The 7,220-nt window shown below is 41.6% G+C and overlaps 1 pseudogene; it reads left to right on the top strand.

Moving 5' to 3' along the window:
* Nucleotides 1-430: 430 nt before the first annotated feature.
* Nucleotides 431-1,429, top strand: LOC149228685 (25S ribosomal RNA; annotated as a pseudogene; the record flags this gene model as incomplete).
* Nucleotides 1,430-7,220: the final 5,791 nt, after the last annotated feature.

Genomic DNA, 7,220 nt, shown 5'->3' on the forward strand with positions numbered 1-7,220 from the left:
CCTCATTGTAACACAGTTTAGAGGCATATAGCCACCACATCTCTTCTCAGAGATAAGCTACCATCGCCCTAGCTAGTTTATTTCCATTTCTGTATGTAAGCATATTTCAGTATTTTACAGTAATGAAATGAAGTATTATTTCCGCTTCATATCTGTCTTTATGGTTATCTCTGTATTTTATTGTGTTCTTATTTAAATCTAGATCAATGGTCCTTATGGACGCTGACACAATGTGATTTCTGCCCAATGCTCTAAATGTCAAAGTGAAGATATTCAACTAAGCACGGGTAAACGTTGGGAGTAACTATGACTCTCGTAAGGTAGCCAAATGCCTCATCATCTAATTAGTGACACACATGAATGGATTAAAGATATTCCCACTATCCCTATCTACTATATAGTGAAACCACAACCAAGGGAACGAGCTTGGAAGAGTTAATGGGGAAAGAAGATCTTGTTGAGCTTGACTCTAGTCTGAATTTGTGAAATGACTTGAGAGGTATAGAATAAGTGGGAGTGGCACAAGTGAAATATCACTAATTTTAACATTATTTTACTTATTCCGTGGGGTGGAGATGGGTAAATGCCCCTATGTTTGGCCTTAAGGAACATTTCAGTGGATTGATCCAGGCGAAAGACATTGTCAGGTGGGGAGTTTGGCTGGGGTGGCATATCTGTTAAAAGATAACTCATGTGTCCTAAGATGATCTCAACGAGAACAAAAATATCATCTGCAACAAAAGGGTAAAGTATCATTTCATTTTGGTTTTCAATAAAAGCCATGAAATCATGGCCTACTGATCCTTTATATTTTTAGAATTTGAAGCTAGAGGTGTCAAAAAAGTTACCACAGGGATAACTTGCTTGTGGCAGCCAAGCATTCATCGTGACATTGCTTTTTCATTCTCTTATGTCGACTCTTCCTATCATGTGAAGCAAAATTCACTAAGTGTTGGATTGTTCTCCCACCAATAGCAATGTGATCTGGGCTTAGACCATCGTGAGATACATTAGTTTTACCCTACTGATGAACCACATCACAATAGTAATTCAATTTAGTATGAGAGGAATCATTGATTCACACAACTGGTCACCGCACTTGGTTGAAAATATAGTGGCATGAAGATACCATGTGTCAGATTATGACTGAATGCCTCGAAGTCGGAATCCACGCTAGAAGCAGTGTATGGAACTCTTCAACTGTATCTTGACCCGCAGTAGGGGCATCACTTTGTCACCCCAGGGGCCCATGTCATTTGCAAATTGTGATTGTGAAGCATCTTCGTCGGGGCAGCTTTGAAGTTCAATTCCAAATGGGCATTGAGAATACTATTTTGCATATGACTTATATACACAACCAGGTATTGTAAGTGGCAGAGTGGCCTTGATACCACGATCCACTAAGATTCAACCTTTGGTTGCCTTGATGTAGAACTATGCTCTTGTCACACATTATTAAAAAAAAATCAGACATTTCTCTCGCTAGTGCACCTTTGTCTTATCCTTCAACCAACAATTTTGTTTTGTTCACATCTCAAAAATGCTTTGCTTAGGGGGTGGGAAATTTGGGGTTTCCATGTCATGACTTGGGGTTGGTCGTATGGGAGGGTGTGGAGGGGGCAGGGGCAGTTTCCATTCCACGGCACGATGGAAAACCAACCCAAGTCAAAAACACTTAGGTTTTCCATGTTGCACCATGAACAAAATGGGCATCCAAGTCTGGGGAACATGGGGATTCCATTTCGCAGCACATGATGGAAAACCAGCGCAAGCCTGGGAAATTTGGAGTTTCCATGTCCTACCCCTAATGGAAACCATGAGTTTTCATATTGTACAGAATGATGGAAACTCAGGGTTTTCAGTGAAGCCCTAATGTAGGGAACATGGGGTTTCAATGATGATCGAAACCACCTCTCAATTTTGGGGAACTGGGGTTGTTTCAAAATCATTGCCCCAAGTATGGGGAACTCAAAAATTCCACGTTGTAGTGTGTTTACAACCACTGACAGAAACCACTCAAGTCTATGAAACTGGGGGTTCTCATGTCCCTACTCGCACGGGGAAGTTGGGGGTTTCCATGTCATGGCATGACTTGAAATGCCCGAGAGTCTGTGGAACTTGGGATTTCCATGTCGTGGGGTGACGAAAAGCTACCAAAGTATGGGGAACTTGGGGTGTCCATTTTTGATGTGATGGAAACTTCTACCCAAGTCTGTGGACACATGGGGTTTCCATTTTGTGTCATGAATGAAATTTCTACCAAAGTTTGGGAAACTAGGGGTTCCCATGTCGCTTGCGGCTAAAATTGCCACCCAAGTCCGAGGAGCTTTGGGTTTCCATGTCATCGTGTGATAGGGAACAACTGCCCAAGTCTACTAAAAATGGGGGTTTCCATTTTGTGCAATGACAAAAACTGCCCAATTTTGGGAAACTTGGGTCTTGCATGTCCTGCCATGACAAAAATCGCGACCTCAGTGCAGGGAACTCGAGTTTATATGCCGCAGAACGACAGAGAACCACCCAAGTATGCCGCACTTGGGGTATTCTATTTTGTGGCATGAGGGAAACCACTTGATTTTGGGAACCTCAGGGTTTCGATCTCCCGCCCCGACAAAAATCGTGGTACTGGCGCAGGGAACTTGGGTTTCCATGTCGAAAAATGACTGAAATCACCCAAGTTTATGGATTTCATGGTTTCCATGTAGCAACATGTATGAAATCTTCCAATTTTATGGAACTCATGGTTTCCATGTCGCAACACGAATGAAGAACCACCTAAGTCTGGTGAATTTGGGGTTTCCATTTCTTGGCGGGATGGAAACTGATTACTTAGTCGGCCTCCGGAACTTGGGGTTTCCATTCCTCATCACAATGTAAGCCATCCAAGTGTAGGGAAAGTGGGATTTACGTGCCCTACTATGATGATAGTTGCTAAAGTGTGCGAAATCTAGGGTTTATGCATCAGAAACCTGCCATGTAGGGGAGAACTGGGGTGTGAGGGCTTCGAGTCGGGAGCATCCGAGAGAGTTGAAAAATTGAATCCGTAGTACCTATGGGCCTTGATGTACGATGGGCACCTGTGTTTGGTTACATGTGACTCAGGTGAGGGTTTGGTTATATGTGATGACTTGGTATGACATTGGGTTATGTGTGACAGTGATGGGTGCACTCATATTAGATGCACCGTGTTGTGTAGGGTGCCCTCCCCTTGATATATGCACAATGATTGAGTCACCATTGGAAGGCGTGCGAGCAACTTGTGTTGGGAACTTGAATGAAAGAGGTGACCATGTGCATATGAGTTAGGATGTGAGAAAGTTTGTGACATGCAATGATGGGTGTAATTAGCTAAGTGTTGTAGCAGACCCATTGGTACGACAATGCACACGAAGGGACGCAATGGTTGGTTGGAATGGGGTGTGTCGAGGTTATGTGGAAAGTTGGCTAAGCATACCTGATGATGGAGACTACTGACTCTTGTTATGCCCAAGAGACACGACCCTTAGGTGAACCACACTTGGAGGATGTATATAAGTAAGGAGGATGGAATTCGACAAAGGGACACTAATCTCAGACTTACACATTGTAGAACAAGTACAAAGGAAGGAGTTGGGAGAAAACAAAAAGAAGAGAAGGCTTTAGGTAAAAGGGTAGCATCAATGGGTGGATTATAGCTAACAGGTCAAACTTGGTAGTGTAGATAGGTAAAGCGGGCTAGGTTACCAGGCAGGTAGGTCGCACTGTGTGTGGGCCATGCACCCACATTGATGAGCAGAGTTTGGGCATTTCGGACTTGGGAGTGGGTGATGCAGGTTGGATTTCAAGTGTGGAGTTGTGTCATGCAGTCCATGGGTAGTGCAACATGACCACATTACACGAATGGTGGATAGGGTGTAGGTTGCGTGCACAATTTCGGTCATGTTGAATGGCCCAAGTAGAACGTGTTCCGTCGAGAAAAGCATTGGGGTTTCCAATTATAGAGTGCAGGCAGGGCAATGGGAAAGTTGCATGACTGTGGCAAGGATTTGGTAAATTATTCAACTGTGTAGGCCAAGAGGATGGTTGCACAACTTATGAGTAAAATTGTACATTTGTAAAATATTGAAGTTTATATAACTGTTCACCAGACTTTACAGGAGTTTCCCCTCCCAAGTATATATGGGTGTACTTGTGTTAGTGTTATGATTTCCACTACATATTGATGAAAGAATAATTGAAGAAGATAAATTGTTGATAAGTTATTTCCACTACATTGTTAACAACACTTATTGGAAAATTGACTAAGTGTTGAAGTAGGCATAGATCATGTACTCAAGTATTGGTAAAAAGAAAAAGCACAATAGTGCCTCACCCACGTATGTGTGGTTGTAAGACTATCACTAGGATAGGGGTGGGACATGTGGTATCCCTGTCCCTCCTCGACAAAAGCCACCAAATTACAGGGAACCCGGGGTTTCCATGTCTTGCCTTGTTGAAAGCCTTTGAAGTATGGAAAATTTGCGGTTTCCATGGCATATGGTCAATTCTCAACTCGAACTTATCAGTACCAACAAGGAATTCCTCATGGAACTGTTCAACAACAACCTTTACAGTAGCAGGGGAAACCTTTGCAACAAGAGGGGCAACCTTTGAAGTAGTTTCAACAACCTTTGCAACAACAAATGTAGTTTCTTGAACAACCGAATCAACACTTGTATCGCAAGGTCAACAATTGCAATATAAAGGTTGACCCTTGTAGTAGAAAACCCAACCTCAACAAGGTAAAACCTTGCAGAAACAAGGCCAACTCCTACAGCAGTAGGGTCAACAGTTATATCACCAGGGTCAGTAGATGTAGCAACCCTACAATCCATATGCCGCATAAAATTTTTATCCACCTTATGGTTAGGGTACCCCTTAGTTGGGGCAAAATCAAGTTCCATATGGTAAAAATCTACCACTTTGGGGGAAAAACCCTTACCAACAAGGATGGAATCTACAAATTGGGCCTTATCAAAGGCCTTACATTCCTTTCAACCTGCAATTACCATTTCTAGAAACATTGGAACTGTCGGATGTCTAAAGTCTTACTAATGATCCAATACTTCATTCACCTTACTAGCCTCTAGTTCCCACTAAGATTCCTAGCGATTTCCAAAAAATCAAAGAAAAAGCTAAAGAAGACCACCAAGCCCATGTGATGAATTATCACTTATGGTGTTCTTCTAATTCCTACATTGATGACTCTGTTCATCTATGTTTCCTTCAGGGAAATTGATAGGTGCTTCCACAAAGTGGTATTAGATTTCAATTATTTGGACATGGCCTTCCTCATTCACTTCTAGCTTTATGGGCTTGTTATGAAAATGATACCCACTTACTCACCTCATCAAGTTGAAATCCCTGATGAGTTGTTAACCAAATGGTTTACCAAATCATTCATAAACAAAAAATTGGTAGATATAGAAATGGGAGGTTGTGTTAATGAGGATCAAGTCATTGCCCATGCCTAATATTTAGATTTGGTTTATTCCCAATCTGAAGTGCTATATGAGATCTTCCCTGATGCTCCAAGACCATCTTCAGACTCAGCGTCTTTAAAGTCTCTAGACATCCCACCTGTCGATGGTATTATTGGATCAGTATCTCAGATTTCCAGTAAAGCTTCTTTGAAGCATAAATCCGTTTCGAATAATCCATCCAATCCTCCTTCAAAAACAACCTCGAATTGTGGTAAAACCTCTCATATTGATGTCGCTTAGTTTACCATGGCAAACAAAGCCTCAAAAGGTAAGAAAAAGGGTAAAGGTAAAGAAAAATATGATACCTCGAAATAGGATCCTCCTAATCCATCTGCTGATGATGCCTCCAAACGTAAGCCTAGGTATCCTTGCATCATTTGTGAGGAAGATCACTATACCAAGGATTTTCCCCATTGTGTGGAAGTTAGTCGCTTATTGAAAGGGACACTGGTTGTATTGAAAGAGGAATTTCCATGACAGCAGACTCAGTTGTTAGACCAACCACAATCCTCTGCCTCTTCAGGTTCTGAAGTTTACATGAGTAGCACAATGCCTATTTCTGTTGCCACCCGGTCAAAAGATTATCAAACTCCTCAAAAGAAGATGGTGGAAAGGAAGCCACTGACACACCTTATACTTCCACTCCACCTAGCTCTGGTCCTATTCACATCGAGAGACCTAATAATGAATCTGTCATTTGACCACCTCCTAAAGGTGTGCTTCAGAAGTCATCCTATAATCTGAATGCTAGAGCTGCTCAAAATTATAGTATTGTTGAAGATCTAGCTCAAGAGCCTTCAACGATGTTTACCTTGGAAGTTCTCCAAACTTGTGTGACACAACATAATTCATTATTGTCTACTATAGGAGCAATTGATCCCGTAGATTTGAATTTGATCACTTTTGATCTAGAAAAGCATGTTCCTTGTCTTCCCCATCAAATTGTGTTTTTAATTCAAATCATTACCAAAGGGAAGATGATTCATTGGAATGTAATGGATGAGAGTGCTTCCAGCTACATCATGTATGTTTCATGTTGGAAGGCCATTGGCTCTCCAACTCTTAATTAGTCTATGAATACCTTAGAAGCCTTTGATGGCAAAGGCTCCCGTCCTTTTGGCATTCTCACAAGTTTTCCCATCATCTTAGAAGGGAAATCTGTTGAATTAGAAGTAGAAGTTGTGGGTGAAAATATGAATTACAACCTTCTACTTGCAAAAATTTGGGCTCATGCCATTTTTTGTGTGGTTTCCTCTCTATTCTTCATGGTCCATTTTCCTCATGAAGGGAAAATTGTCACTGTCAATCAATTATCTTTTTTCTCTTTCGGTGCTTCAAATGGCAATGTCCCATATGTGGGAAATATCGATATTCCCTATGAGAGCATCAGGGCAGGTATTTTCAAATATTCTACTTTAATGGGAACTTTTTCTCTCCTACCTCCACATGTCGCCTCAGTCAACATGATCTCAAGCTCAACTGATCCATGGATTATCCCTACTCTGAATCAGGTTGAGTCTTTTGGTGATGCTATGTCGATTAGTCCTTTCAAACGAGCTTAACAATAAGTTATTTTGGCTTCAACGAATACTTTTGAAAATAATACTATTCTTAGTATGCACCTAGATCCCTTGAATGAGATATTTCCCACCAACGATAGTATTTTTGAGGTTACGTCGCTTGACGAAGCTCCGTGGAATGATGCTCATCATCATCCTC

This window comes from Pinus tabuliformis, chromosome J, assembly GCF_031772625.1.
Source record: "Pinus tabuliformis cultivar Carrire ecotype Pingquan chromosome J, CPIR1, whole genome shotgun sequence".
Classification (NCBI taxonomy): domain Eukaryota; kingdom Viridiplantae; phylum Streptophyta; class Pinopsida; order Pinales; family Pinaceae; genus Pinus; species Pinus tabuliformis.